The sequence below is a fragment of the Conger conger genome, chromosome 6 (assembly GCF_963514075.1).
Source record: "Conger conger chromosome 6, fConCon1.1, whole genome shotgun sequence".
Lineage (NCBI taxonomy): Eukaryota > Metazoa > Chordata > Actinopteri > Anguilliformes > Congridae > Conger > Conger conger.
Genome location: NC_083765.1, coordinates 32,946,212 through 32,961,207, shown reverse-complemented (window position 1 = coordinate 32,961,207; position 14,996 = coordinate 32,946,212). Strand labels below are relative to the sequence as shown.

At 43.2% G+C, this 14,996-nt stretch overlaps 1 protein-coding gene across 3 annotated transcripts in view; it reads left to right on the top strand.

The window, feature by feature from the left end:
• The first annotated feature begins 2,129 nt into the window (after nucleotides 1-2,129).
• trim2a (tripartite motif containing 2a) overlaps nucleotides 2,130-14,996 on the top strand; it is a 39,245-nt gene continuing 26,378 nt past the window's right edge. The window contains exon 1 of one of the 3 annotated variants that reach the window (XM_061245605.1): nucleotides 2,130-2,285. The gene's annotated coding sequence lies outside the window, so the exon portion shown is untranslated. Of the gene's footprint in view, nucleotides 2,286-3,028; nucleotides 3,159-12,741; nucleotides 12,884-14,996 lie in introns of those variants that run through there. The other 2 variants (XM_061245603.1, XM_061245602.1) reach the window with 2 other exon arrangements.

The window sequence follows — 14,996 nt, the reverse complement described above, 5'->3', positions numbered from 1 at the left end:
CAGTAAATAAGCTCCGGTAGAATACATTTTACACCAAAGGAGTCTCCATAAGGCTCAAGAATTCTGTTCTGTTGAGAAGTGACACAATGATAAATGTACATTTGTACTGACCATTGCTTCACATTGTTTTGACACAATTGCAAGTCTCTAAGCATTTAAACAAAAAATATGGTTCAAGAAAATGCACATTTGTTACAAATCTCCATAGATGCAGACATTGACTAGGCTACATGCCATGCAAGTACTTCAGTTTAGCATTTTAAAGTAATCTCTCAGGCAGTTATGTAGCTGACGGCTTTAGAAGGAGGGTGTTTCAGAATAGGAGGCTCTTATCTCTGATGGCAGTGGCTTGTGGCGCAATATACAGGGATTGTGTCGATGTTCTCTGTGTGACGGTAACAGTTGCCACTCTTTGTATTTGCAGATCCTTTGGAGATGAGATAAGAGGGTGTACGGCCCCCGTGGACATAGGAACAAAGCCCATTCCTACTTGTGAGCAGTGAGACAAGGATATCATGATGGGGTAAGGAAGAATATCAATACAAACTAATCCTTTAAGCCAATGCTTAGTGGGCTGTATTTGGGGCAGAAAAGAAAGTTTGTCTCTTTCTGAGGGAAAACAGATTATTGCAACCAAAAGTATAATCATGAAGACATAATGATGTTGATATGAGATACAGTTTAGATATTGTACATTAATCACTAATAGTCACTGCAGTCACGAATGTTGTTTTTTCATTATTTTCCTCTGCTCACTAAAAGGTTATATGACGGTAAAATATATTGTATATATAGAAAATAAAACTCTAAATAGAGAAAGATTTTGTGCTATGTTCCCCTCAAAACACTCAAAAAATGTAAATCATGTAATTAGTGGTTGCTTTGATCTCACAGAATGCAATACAGCAATTCACTCCTGTTGGGATTAGTTCCATGGATGTTTCCCTGATCTGCCAGCACTGCAAAAAACTTCAAATTGGATTATTCCCTCCTAAATTCACAACACTCTTTAGATGATGTGTGTGTCTGCCTGCCTGTGCGTGTGTGTGCGTGTGTGTGTGTGTGTGTGTGTGTGCGTGCACGTGAGTGCGTGAGTGCGTGCGTGCGTGCGTGTCTGCCTGCCTGCCTGTGCATGCGTGCGTGCGTGCCTGCCTGTGTCTACCCTTCCAGTTGCCACAGAGAACATGAATTATGTGTCTCACTTTTATAAGATTGAATATTGCACGGTCACATGTCTACCAAATTGTTAAATCATCATATTTTTATGGTTCAGGACCACATGAGCAGGAACATAAACTCCTATTAATTATTCACCATATAGTCTGCAGGCAGCAGCACTAATTCCCCTGTCCCCAGAGAGGATGGCAGGTGCACAGGCTAACAGGCTAGCAGACTAACGGTACTCTTCCCTGTGTCTGGGCCAGTAACCACTGTATTAATGAAAAGAGGAATAGTCTTTGTTTTGGACTTTGTTTTGCTCAATGCTTAGCTCATTGTGAGTTTTCCCTGCCCTTGTATTGGTTCCTCAGTTCCTCTTCTGCTTCAGTAATTCTCACAGAAGGATTTTCCATTATCTTACTTTTTTCAGGCCGGGGAAGGGGGGGGTGGGGGGTGGGGGGTGGGGGGTGTATGGAGTCTGGAGCAACATCTCTTCTGCATCGCTGTGTTCTCTGCATGCTTATTAATTCCTAATTGGAGACTTTTAGTATTCCATTCACATACATTGTATTTTGGGAGCGGAATGCACTCAGATGAAGGCTGGGCTGTTGAACTCAGACTGAAAGTTTCTGTGCCCCTTACACTGTTAGCATCAAAGAATTCTCCCATTAATAAGATGAATGCAAATAACTTTTCTCTCCCCCCCCCATCTGAAAGGGGCTTTCATCCACTGATGCATAATGTATAGTTGCCATAGCAACAGCCTCCCACAGGACAGAAAAGAGAGTGGAGGGTTACCTTGGAAACCAGAGCCATGCTGAGAATCAGATGCCTGAGGAAGGGCTGAAAGGAATGGGAATGAGGCGGTGGCCACTGTCGCTTTAAAAGTTTATGGCTCATGCGCATGGCGGTACAGGAAAGAACGGTTAAAACGAGGACAAGCTTTCCGTCCTATCCTCCGAAAACGGGGCTAAAATAATAACGGCGGCCACGGAATTTAGGACGGTTCACGTGGTGCAGAATGAGAACACGGAGGAATGTCCTTACTGAATTACAACATCGGTTATATTTAGGCTGCTGTAAAGTATATTAAAAAATCATGAACAGGGGAAGAGACAGTGTCTACAGTATGTATATGCCATGCATATTCTATTTAATTGCTGTAAGCTAAATGGCAATATTACCTGTTCATCTTATTTGCTGTTATGCTTTTACAATCTGGAATTTGACTTATTTATGTTAGGCCATTTCACCTGGGAAGCATTTGTTATCGCAAAAGTGTGAATATCTGATTATTTGTGATAGAATCTTGCCTCTCCTCATCAATACCCAACTTTTTGCTTGAGCAAAGCGGTATTATTGTTAAGTGTGCGAAGTAGGGCGTGCCTTCTGAGGGTTTTCATATAGGTCACGTTGCCAGTGCAGTTTTCTGGGTGAGAAAATCCTTGGAGAAAGACATTTAGCCACTTCAGCAAAAATGCAGGTGAGCTGACAAACAGTGGGGAATGTAAATGCTCTCAACATCACCTTTTTTAGATCTACATCGAACATGTGTTTGTACATCACGTAGCCTATAGTCGGTTGTAACTGTGGTATAAGTAAAGGTGTTAACCGGCATACTGTAGGCAAGGCTTTGCGCAACAGTGAAATGTGCAATCGACTGTGAAATGATGCGTGCACCTTATTAATTTGTATCGGATACACCCTTTGAAATGAGAGTGGATGGATATACAGTTGGTCTGAGCTAATTTATTATTATCCCGTCGGAACCACTCCTCCCTCTCCGGTCAGATTAGAATTCCTGCACTAACTGCAGTAAAACCGAGAGCTGCATTACATGCACACTGAATTTGGGAAAGAGGAGGGAACTGACAGGTCAGTCTGTATTGACTTCATATGCGCTGTGGCTGGTGGAGTGTGTCCTTATTTTACCGACAGCATATGCTGTTTTGGCGGAAGCTGGACGTGAGGGTACATATTCCTAAATTCAATTCCTGAACGTGAGTATGCGTGTGTTTGCCATTCACAGCCGTTTGCCAATGCTTTTTAATTAAGGATGTAGTAACGGGATGTTTCCGTCAGACTGCGTCATGTATCGTTTTCACTACAAAAGCGACTCATGAAATAATCTTAAACTGATTCGGTTTATTGACCTAGTGGACAATCACAAAGGGAGGCGTGTGTCCATATAAACGGTCATCTTTTGTTTTTACTTACCAAGAGAAAAAATGTGCTCAGTGTGTCCTTGGTTTTACAAAACGTTTAACTGCCATAGGCTACGGCTAATTCAAAGGTAACCTATTCGGTAATTCGCGTAAATATTTAGCCCAGATTAGGTCAATCGTCTCCTAAATTGTACTATTTGTAAACTTTCTGTCACATAGTAAAACATGTAGGCTATATGCTAGACACATGTGTTTTTTCTACCTGCTCATAGTTGTGTAGAATTTGTGGATTTTATATCTCGTTACAGTTACTGTAGGTTATGCTATCTTCCTTTTTTAATTTTGGCGGTTGTAAAAAAACAGTTACACTGTGCATTTGTATCTTTATTTTGTCACTGTGCTAGTTTTGAAAATATATAGCCTAATTGACACTTGCCATAGCTATTTTTAATCAGGTCAAGTGAACGCTGCATTCTGGTAGAGTACCCCTTTAAACCAGTGTTAAATCTATGGCTACGATAAACGGAAATGGTCGGGCCACTCCAACGAAGTCATCTTCCCATTCTTACATTTTCACCATGTGCTATTAATTTACGAATTTATCCGCTGACTTAGAAAGTCCCATTTTTAGAAGCCCTATATAAGTAAATGAGGTGATATTAAATACGATATTCAAATGTTAAATATATGGCTAGAGTGAAGTGCTGTGTTTATAAAATCACCCATTTTTGAATAAAACTTCGTTGGTCACTCAGCTGGAGCTTAAAACGTTGTTTTAAAGCAAAATGCCTAGGGTTTTTTTCAATGATGTAGCCTATTGTGGCCGTCCATACTTTGGGAAATGTGAATGATTGTGCACGCTTGCGGCGACACAGGCGACTACAGCTTAAGTCTGATTTGATTCCACTGATATACCCTACTGCGAATGCTTTTGTGCGGACTCGTGTTTTCTTCCAATGTATAACAAGAAAAGGACATGTAGCACGTGACACAATAATTGTTTATTGCTGGCCCAGATCCCATAGAATGCAGAGTTATTTAAGCCGATAGTAGTAATAGCCTACGGGATGACGTCTGAATAACTGTTGCTTCATGCGTTCTGTTCATGACATCGTGGGCAATGCATGCTATTGCCCGTGCCACACCCAGTAGAATGTCAGACACTGGCTGTGTGTCTACTACGGGGACTCTACAGTGGTATGTCATTGCAGAGTCGATGGATCGTCATCTTAAGTGACGGTAGCGCATGCGTCAGCCATACATACTGCCCCGTCGAGCGTATGCGCGCAGTCAGCCCTACTCATCGACGGCGCTTTCGCGTCTCTAGCATCAGCAGAGTGTGGCAGGACATTCGAACAGGATATCGACTTCCCTGAAGTGTGAACTGAACGGTTTACATGTATTCCACAAAGGAATTAGCCTAAGCCTCTATTAGCACACAAGTGTTGTGGCCCGGTTAAGCCTGCAATTAATAGCGCGGTCTGGTTACCAAGGATGGAAAGCCTCGTCCCTAACCTGAATGCTGACTCGCTCTCAGTGTGAGTGTCACTTCAAAAGAGGATTGTGTGTCATCATTCTATAAAACCTAGAGACCACTCCCCGTCGGATAGGAATGGAACAGGCATTTTCTTTTCTTCGTACTGTGTAACTTAGGCAGCTGCACATCATTAGTCGTTACAGCTGTGTCACGTGGATACAGCCTGGTTTCATTACATAGTTTTAGGTTTCTGGGCAGTGATGTTTTAATGGAAAAATGTCATGAGAGATGGATGAAGTGGATCAGTAATGACATGGACTGCATGCTCTTATCTTCCAAAGCAGCAGGCCTTTCTGCAACATGATTTCTGTATAATAGATAAAATATTTTATTGTCCATTAAATATGCCATAAAATGGAAAATTGCATTCAGGCATCTCACTGACTTGTCCAAAGACTTAGGGTACTCATATTCATATGAACATAAATTAGAATGAACACTATTAAAACCCAAACATGACAGCTTTGCATATGCAGTAGCATCCAGTATTGACCAACAATGCACCTCCCACACAAGAACAAATACAGGTGTCTTATCCTGATATTATGAAAGCAGTTATGGAAATGAATCTTTCGATAATCTGATTAGCTTCCTTCAGGCATACTGAGGCATTGCGCCATGACATATTATTGCACAAACAAATCTGCAGAGTGCACCCAAATTTATCCAAACCGCTTATGCATATTAAGTTCTTGGAATGAAGCCCGGAACATTCTATTTTTAAATGAATTCTTTCATGAGATCCAGAGACAGTAGCCCTCCTCCCTCTGCAAGCTCATCCTCAGACGGACATTATGCTGTGCCGCGCTGTACCGCCTGAGGGCCAGATGGACTCAGAGTGACAGCAGAAGTGCAGTTCAGGGCTCGGTGAGCCAGACACCCAGATGGGCACCAGATGACCTCTGACCCCTAGATAACTCTCCTAATGGGGGAAATCCTTTCTGGGCGGGCATAATATTGCACTGAAGAAAGACGTTACAGAACGCATTTGTGCTATGAGAGTGAGTCTTCTGTGACAGTGGTCTAACCCACATTATTGACGTTATTGATTAAAACTGTGGGCTTAGAATTGATTATTGGGTGCAAAGCATGATATGCTTAAATTATTGAACCATTTGCCTCCAGTATTTCATTTCACTGGCCTTTGATTCAATGATCAGTGACATTGCTAGTGTTGCATGCTTAGTTACCAATGCGGTATTTCACTTGTGAAGGGGTTTGTCATTAGGTTATGAGGCTCCTCTCTTCGTGTTGAACTGGCTCACTGAGAGCTTTCTGTCAGGCCCAGGGTTGTTATGGGGTAGTGATGACCACCAGCACTGATGGCCTGAATGCATGCATATATTCAACCGATGAACTATGAACCTGTGTGCTCCTACGTCCTGTTGTTTTTAATATTTACATGCTTTTTGTTTAGGTTGAGCTCCTTTGAGTTATAAACGCTTTATTTCTTTCCAAATAAGTGGTGCATTCCCTTTTCCTACCACCAGAGGATATCAAGGTCCTGTGAATTGGCTTTTGAGGGAAAAATGCTTCTGATCTGAAGCTATGATCCCCGTTGGGTAAAACATTAAAGAAGATGGGGCTTCCATTTTTTCCCAGAAGTAATTAAAAAAAAAGAAAACCCAGCTAACATTCAATCAGTTTCCATTCAAATGTGTCCATTATCCTTGGGAAATCTGGTTATGAGAGATTTCTGGGATTTAATGGAAAGGTCACTGTGACAGAAACAAAATCTAGAGTCTGGTTATGTAGCTTGAGGGGGATGTCTGTTGTGGGATATTACCGCCAACATGTCAGGACTTCCTGTTCAATGTGGCAGAATGGACCAATGATGCAGGGGCAGTGCTGTTAATGGTAACCACTAGGTGGCTCAGGGCTGCAGATATACTTGATTCTCAGATGCTGTGCAGGAGAGATAGGAGGATAGAAAATGATTCAATCACTTATAGAGAGTCCTGGGTAATGTAGTGTGCAGGTAAAACACTAATGTGTTATACAATGCATCAACACTGCTCTAGAATCAGACCAGGTGCCCAGAGGTTGCAAGACGAAGAGGTCTGGTAGATGTGTTGGTTCAGATCCTTCGAAGACAGCTGCCTGATAGCCTAGCACCAAGGTTTAGAATTTGAGCTGATATCAGTAGCCAGTGTAGGGAGATTAGAAAAGGGAGTGACATGGCTGAGCCTGAGGAGGTTGTGGATTGTGTGTTTGTTTGTGTGTGTTTGTGTGTGTTTGTGTGTGTGTGTGTATGTGTGTGTGTGGATAGATGCATGCAGAGAGAATCTTTTTACTTTTTGTGTTTGTGTAGCGAAAGCATGTTAGAGTACAGAGCATTTCTGAGGCAAAATGTTTTTACCTTAATTTTAATATCCCCCAAGAGTCCAAAATGCAGTTAGGTTAAATCCAGCATCTATAAGCAACATGCAGTGAGTAGATGTTGAGGCTTCTTTCTTCCATACACTGAGCACAGCTTATCTGCACTGTGAGAGAGGGGAAAGCACAGGCACATTCTCAGAGAAGTATGCTTCAAAAGCGCTGCTACAATCTGTCAGGCTAATCGTTACTACGGGAAGGTCAGAGTTCACCATTTAATACTTATCCCCCTGCAAATGCATCATTTCTGTGATTGGCCCAGAGCTGCCCAGGCTTCCGAATGCACAACCCGTGCTGCGTAGAGGGAATGGGGGCCAAACCAGGCATGAAATGACATGTGAACACTTTCCCCTGTTCCCTTAGAATCTCTCATTAACAGAGCGTTAGTAAACGGCTCTGTTTGCCCCTTGTAATGTAACAATTGCATACATCATGTTATTTTAAGTATGTAGTTATTTTAGTTATAGGCACTACTACTACTTTTACCCATGTGCACCACACATTGTGTCATGGATGGGAGGGTGTTTATAGACCTCCCGGTGGGGTCCTTGTGTTTGCTCTTTTGACTCTACGTTAGTCTTCTCCAGTTTCATTAAACAGTGTGTTTTGCTCTGAGCTCCCCATGTGAAGTCATCTGGGTAAGGAGTCCTTAAAACAACCCTGTTAAGCAGATTTAGGGGGCATTCATAAAATAAGGGCTTACTTCTGCAGAAAAAAACCCAGACTGGATTCACGTAATGAGGACTCGCGTTTCACAGATGTGTTCACAGTATTTCTGAACCAGAGCTATGCACTGTGTCCTAAACGCCTGTCACCTCTTGGCTTTGCACCGCTGTCTGATCATTGTCTACCCACACGTTAATGGTAAAGCCTTTGGCTGCCGTCTGTAAGCAGAATGACAGTAGACAGTGGGTTGCCTGATTTGACTGTGTCAGCTCACTAGAAGCACTGAACCCTCAACACCTTCACATAAAATTCAGTGTGTCTGTTTGGATGAGCCATTAAAAAAAAGGGGTTTAAAGGAATAAAAAATTAAAATAAAATAAAAATATGAATAATTTCACATGACATTTATGTGCATTTATGCTATTATGTTATGTGTGTCCTTTCCTTTATTTTAGTTGTAGGCTCTAATAAACTACTAACAGGGAATTAATGTCATGAAATTAACCCCCATTTAACCTGTATAATTCTGGAGGCCTTTGAGAAAGATTTTGAAAAACCCAGACTGGTTGAGGGTCTGAACTGGAAAAAGTGGGGGTGCTCTCAGGGGTCCCTGCCCTGCCTCTCTTGAGTCTGAAAACAGGCTTGTAGGCTACATTTAGCTGAAAAAAGGTGATTTTATATCTGCACAAACATTATGAAATAATGAAACACTTTTAAACCTCTATGTGGTTTTTCTACAGCCTGTCCATGCTATGTTGCCTTGCGCTACTAGGCCCTCACTGAACAGCTGCGCTGTGGAGCTTTTCCAAATAGCCCTCCCTAAAATCCCCTTAATCATTTTAAGTGATGCCAGAAGAGGTTACATGGGCTTGTATAAACTGGCAATTGTTTTGAGTAGTGTTTGTGTGTGTGTCTGTGTGCGTGCGTGTACGTGTATGTGTGTGGGCATTGGAGCGGGGTGGCTGTTGGGGCTGCCAGCAGGATTTATGATATTGAGCAAATGAGCTTTTTCCAGTTGATTGAAGCTGTTTGTCAGGTGGTGTCTCTTTTGATGTTACCTAATTTGAGGTCAAAAACATGCATCTGTTCCAAATAAACTGTTTTTAGTTCACTCCTATAAATCAATTTGGTTAGAATCTCTTTTGCCATGTATGTAGTAAACTTGTAAACCAGCTTTCAGACCCTAGACAGCCCTAGAATAACAGATAAGATTATTTCTATGATTTTAGGTTTTTTAAGTGCTTTTGTACAATATATGTTCTCGAGTAAGAGGATTCAACTATGGTAGCTCCCTTTCTGTAAGCCCTTCCTGACTCTGGACAAAAGGGAGGAACTGCACTGTCATCCTCGGTGGAGAATGAGAGATGGTAAGTGGAAGAAAGGGAGAGCGAGAAAGAGAAAGGCCCTTTGGGACTAGACAGATTAATGACTTGGGGGTAAACCAGGCTTAAAACTCCCCCTGTGTCCTGGTGCTCACTGATGCTAGCTCTCATCTGTCCTGCACAGAGTGCCTGCAGTGCTCAGTCAGACTGGGGCATGTGGCTCGGACACGTCTCTGGACATTACGTTTGCGTGTGCAGTATGGGCTTGCTGGCTCATGTAGTGTCTGCTCGCTTCATCTGCACTCAGGATCGTTGGTTCATGGAGTAGAAGTGCACAGTGGGGTCGGAAGCAGGGTTACCCAGGCCCGGTCCTGGAGAGAGAGACACACAATCTGTTTTTTGTTGTGACTCAGCAGTTAATTGTGTAATTAACGGTTTCTGTAAGGCCCCTCTCGTGCTTTTTTGTGGCTGAATTGGTTGCTAATTTTAAGGGGCCTGGGTTGGAAAACACAAGTCTAAAGTATGTGAACAATACACTAAGGGGACTTACATTGTAATTATACAATGAGCAATCATATTTAATTTAATCAGTAATATCAGGCTTCCGAGGTGCTTTTTCCCTCTTGGTGATGCTCTGTTATCACTAAATGGGGAAGATAGCCCTACTGTATGTGGCTATTGATTCTGCAGTCTGTATCTGTTGGTGCAATAGGGGTGTGAGGCTGCGCTCTGGATGAGTTTTCATTGGTGGATCTGAGAGGTGGGTTCTGATGGAAACAGGCCATTCTAGGCTACAGGTCCGAACAGGGATGGGCTTCCCATTGGTCCAATCTTCAACATTCTCAGTCGCTGCCTTGTAGAATTGTTGTGGTTGGCTGAAATGCATTTAGCTGCATTGTGAATCCTGAGTTCATCACTAGTGGTGCATTTAGGGTAGCCACCCATCCCTTATAATACGGGGTCCCTTATTGACGAATAAACTGCATTCCTTCTTGAATCAATGCAGGATGCAATTCTGACCTATGCAAAGTTCCATGCACACACAAGTCTTTTGCAATAATGAATAGTGATTCATCATCATAAATAAAATCAAACCAGTTTAACCAGAAATAGTTCAGATACAGAATCCGGGTGGTAGCAGACAATGCTGCAAGCACTGCTTCGCTCTGTGTGTGTGTGTGTGTGTGTGTGTGTGTGTGTGCGTGTGCGTGTGCGTGTGCGTGTGCGCGTGCGTGCGTGCGTGCGTGTTTGTATATGTTTGTGTGTGTGTGTGTGTGTGTGTGTGTGTCTGTCAGGCTCTGTCCAAATTTTGTGATGAGAGGGCCTGAGGTAGGGCGTGTTTCTTATTTTCTCTGCATTGAAGGTGGCAGCTTGAGATGCAGTCAACTTACAAGAAAAAAGCCTTTTAGCTACTGTTAGCCTCTAACCCTTATTTTTAGCTTAGCGTTACCTTTTCTTTACTTTATAGTTCCTGGTCGATTTGGCTCTACCCAGCAAACACCATGCATCATATCAAGAGAGTTTGAGGCAGTGGCTTCTAATTGTGCCTAATTTTCAAGAATGCAGCTTTTGCTAAAGCCTGTGTTATCAATCTAGCTTAATCTCTCTGAAAAATAGCCAAACTGTTTTTCCTTTGTCCGGGTTAAAGCCCTGCTAGACTTCACTGATTATTACTGCCATCTCATTACTCTGTAAGGGAGACCACACAACAGGAGGTTCAGACCGAGAGTTCAGGTTTCTTTAAGGCCACAGATGATTTGTGGGAACAATATCTGCACTGTACAAGTCGTCCCCTGGCATCTTACCATTTCCTGTTTCTTTCAGGAATTATTGTCACCCAGGTTGCATGGCAGCATATCTGTGTGTTTACAGTATTCTTCTTGGGGCTGCTTGCGACAAAACAAGAAAGCACTTTATTTATGAGGGACCCCATAACTTGTGAAAGGGCAAAGCTTTGAGGTTGTCTCATGCATACTGATTATGTTTTCGGTTATATCTGTGGGAGCTTGGATATGCTTGGTGAAATAGTCAAGCATTTCTCTAGCAACCCTTCGTATCTAGGACAGATAATGAAAGTACTGCCAGTGTACTGATTTTAATCCGGTCCCTGAAGGGCTTACCCAAATTACTGAACTGAATATGGAGTCTAAATATGAACTTGCATGAAGGCGATGAACAATGGTGGCCATGGGTGTTTAATCTTCTGACTGTAGTTTATCAAGTTGTGTTGCTGTGTTAAGTGTTGGTTTTCTTACTACAGGTTGGTGGTCACAAAAAAAAGTGTGGCAAAACTAACACTTTTTAACAAAATTCACACGTCGGAGACCAAGGACAGTGTAGACTGAATAACTGCACTGAATAACCAACTGCACTTGTGCTGAGCCTCAAAGGTCACGGTCCATTTCCTGGTCAACCGCTGGTTGCGACCTGTTTCCTGGTTGGTATCTGGTTAAGTTCTGTTTCCTGGTTGGTATCTGGTTAAGGTCTGTTTCCTGGTTGATAGCTGTGACCGCAATAAGACCCGTGTGACAAAGTGAGGCCCAGTGAATGCAGAAGAGTCAGCTGGTGTGTGTGTGTGTGTGACAGGCCTACTGGCTGTGAGAATCCAACCAACACCAACCGTGGGCTTAGAGGAATTTAAACCAATGGGACTCAACCACAGATCTGTGGGCTCAACACTTGAACCAAGCATTTGTGGCTGCTTATGTAACAGACCTGCACTTCACAGTTTGAAGCAGCTTTGCAGTTTGGGTTTTAATGTGAACTGTATGGGTGCATTATTTCATATATTTTGTACATATTTTTTTTATAATGATGCTTTGTAATGCCATTGGGTCATTTCTTCTCCAGCTGTGAAGCCTGCCGCTGACCTCACAGTTTGCAAGTGGATACAAGTGGGTGTGATAATGTCTTAAGCTTTTACTGCCTTATGCTTAGAATAACGATTTTTAAATATAGAAAATATAACAGTGACCCATGAGATTGCTGCAGTCAGCTGCAAGCTGTTCCCACTGGGATCAAAATCCACATTTTTGCTGCCCTTTTGGTGTTGATCACATGCTGTTTTTGCTTTTTTACAATTGAAAAATGTCCATTGTGGTTGCTTTAAGATTTTAATGCATCGGTAACTGGTGAGATCATGGCTTGGATTTCGGTTTAAAAGAGGCCCAGAATTTCCTGTAACACAGGTTCTGAGGGTCTAAACATTACCATCTGATCTTGTGCAGGATGGATGTGTAAAACAAGGGTCGGTGTGCATGAGTGTGCATGCAGCCAGTCCCCAGCCAGGCCTTCCTCACCCCCACCCCCACCCCCACTCCAACCGACCCCCACCCTTATCTAGAGAAACTGCTGCTTCTGCGCTGTGCTGGCCTCCAGCCCTGGACCAAGGCAGAGGGACACGCGGATCTGCCCACAAGCCTGGAGCAGCCGTCTGATTGGCCGCCGCCCCTCCTCTGCCGGTAGAGCCCCTCCCCCCTCCCAGGACTAGTGCTGCTGAGTGTTTGTGTTTCTGTAACCCGACACTGGAGCCTCACACACGCGCTAGCTAAACGCTGAGAAATGGGACCATCTCTCTGACAGGGCGCCCTCCACAATTTATCTCCCTCCCCTGTCTGCCGTTTACCGTGAGAGTGCACCAGGGCAGCTATGGAGACCAAGTAAGTGCTTTCTGCTTTCACGAGAGAGAGAGACAGAGAGACAGACAGAGAGAGAGAGGGGGAGAGAAAGATTGAAGGGGAATGACAGCATCTAGATAACATCGTTCTCTGTCTGTCTATGGAGAAGAGAGGTATAGAGATGGGTTTAGACAGTACTCCTTGTTTCTGGTACGGGCATGAGGAAGCCTTTTTGCACCCGTATAATCTGCCTCTGGCACAGACATGCGATTTGATTGCAGTTCCCTTGGCTGAGATATACTCCGTGTGTGATGTTCAGGGGCAGTGGGCAAAGGGAACTTTGCTTGGGTGGGTCTGGCAGGTGCGAATGTGACGCCATCTCAGCTTCTTGCTGAGGCACCCTGCGTGTCTCTGGGTTTTGGTACAGCGAACATCCGAGTGTGTTTTTCTTTATAGAGCAGGTGTGGTGAGCGCCAGGGGACTGCTCTGTTCTTGTAAGACGTAAGAAGCATCTGTGCCATGTACGAGCCAAACCATGTGATAAAATCTTATCTCTAATCTTTATGAAGTTGTATTTATGTGTTTTAAGCTGACACAACTATTGAGAAAACCAGGTAATAAAATCAGCCATTAATCTAAACTGTCATTCATCATCATGTATAAGAAAATAAGTGAACTACTGTTGAGACTTAATAAAGATAACATTGGATAAATGCAAATTAATTGTTTTATCTGCCACACAGTCTGAACTACACAGATATTTGTGTGCTGTGTGCATGAAGTAATGACAGCTCAAAACACAGCTTTGTATTATATCCTTTAACTTGTGTAGTTGTGAGTGTTCTTTTGAATCGATGACATAAATTAGGTGTGCATAGGGGATGTAAGAGTGATGCAATCTCTAGCTGTTTTAGCCAGTGGCTGACGGCTGGCCCAAATGGTCAAATATGCTTGTACGAAAATATTTGAATGCAAATTAGACACTTACTGTAGAAGCTTCTAGAGCTTTTGGTTCTATCATGGCTACTTTGCCCAGCAATCATCAGATGAAAGTAGTCTACTCAGCATATTTGCATTTTTTGTTTGCTGTTTTCAGGTATTGCTGTCATGTCACACGCATTCAAAAAAGCTATATTGTACTGTTAGTTTGAGATGAGATGTTTGTCATTCCTTAACTGGGAGTTTGTTTCAGTTAGTTATTCTGCCAGTCACTGTGCTGGGAGAACACTGGTTCAAATTTTTGAAAATAAATGGATAAGTAAGTCAATCTAATATTGAGCTAAAGAACTTTGTTCTCTTCATAAGTGGGGCAAACTTCATTAGTGGGGCAAACTCAGAGCATTGGTAGAGGCTGGAACGAGGTATGAGGCAGGAACTGTGAATAATCTAGTCTGCAGAAGGGGTGACGGTTCACAGAACCAGGCCTATGTTCAAAGTCCCACAGAGGGGCAGTCCCTCTGACCATTCATGTCATTCATACTGTACGACATCACTTTTGTTTATTTTCACTTTTAGTAAATCATCATGTGTTATGTTTTTCTAGTCCCCCAAATATAGTTAATAAAGTTAGGTTTATTGCTTCTGGGAGAGAGCTTGGGCAGAACTTACCAGTCCAGGGCCTCTCTCACCTGAACTGTGTTAGTAATTCATTATATACTATGGATATATATTGATCAATTACATTAGTAAAATACACACATATAAATCAAATATAAGTCATGCACATATTAACTCCAACCCTTGCTATGTGTATTATTGAAGGGGTCATTTTCCTGGTGCAGTTTTGGATCCAGGGCCTTTTTCAGCCTTGCCTGGGTTCAGGTGTGCCACGTGAAAGGGAGCATAGTCTGCAGACGCCACGTCAGCCACCCCAACCACCAAACCCCCCCCCCCCCCCCCCCCCCATCTCCATGCCACCTGCGCGGCTCCTCCAGCAGACCCTGATCCCCACCGCTCGTACCGCTCTGTCGGAACGCGCCGGTTAATGCCGTTTAAAGCAGACGTGTGGTAATTGTCATTTCGTTATTTGCAGGGAGCTTAGGGAGATTATCTCTGCGGGCAGACTGCAGACCGTCATGCGTGTTGGGGCTCAGGCTGCGCAGATAGGTCGCTCTGCGGCGTGTAGGCTGAAGTCTTGATGAAAGCGATATCTGGG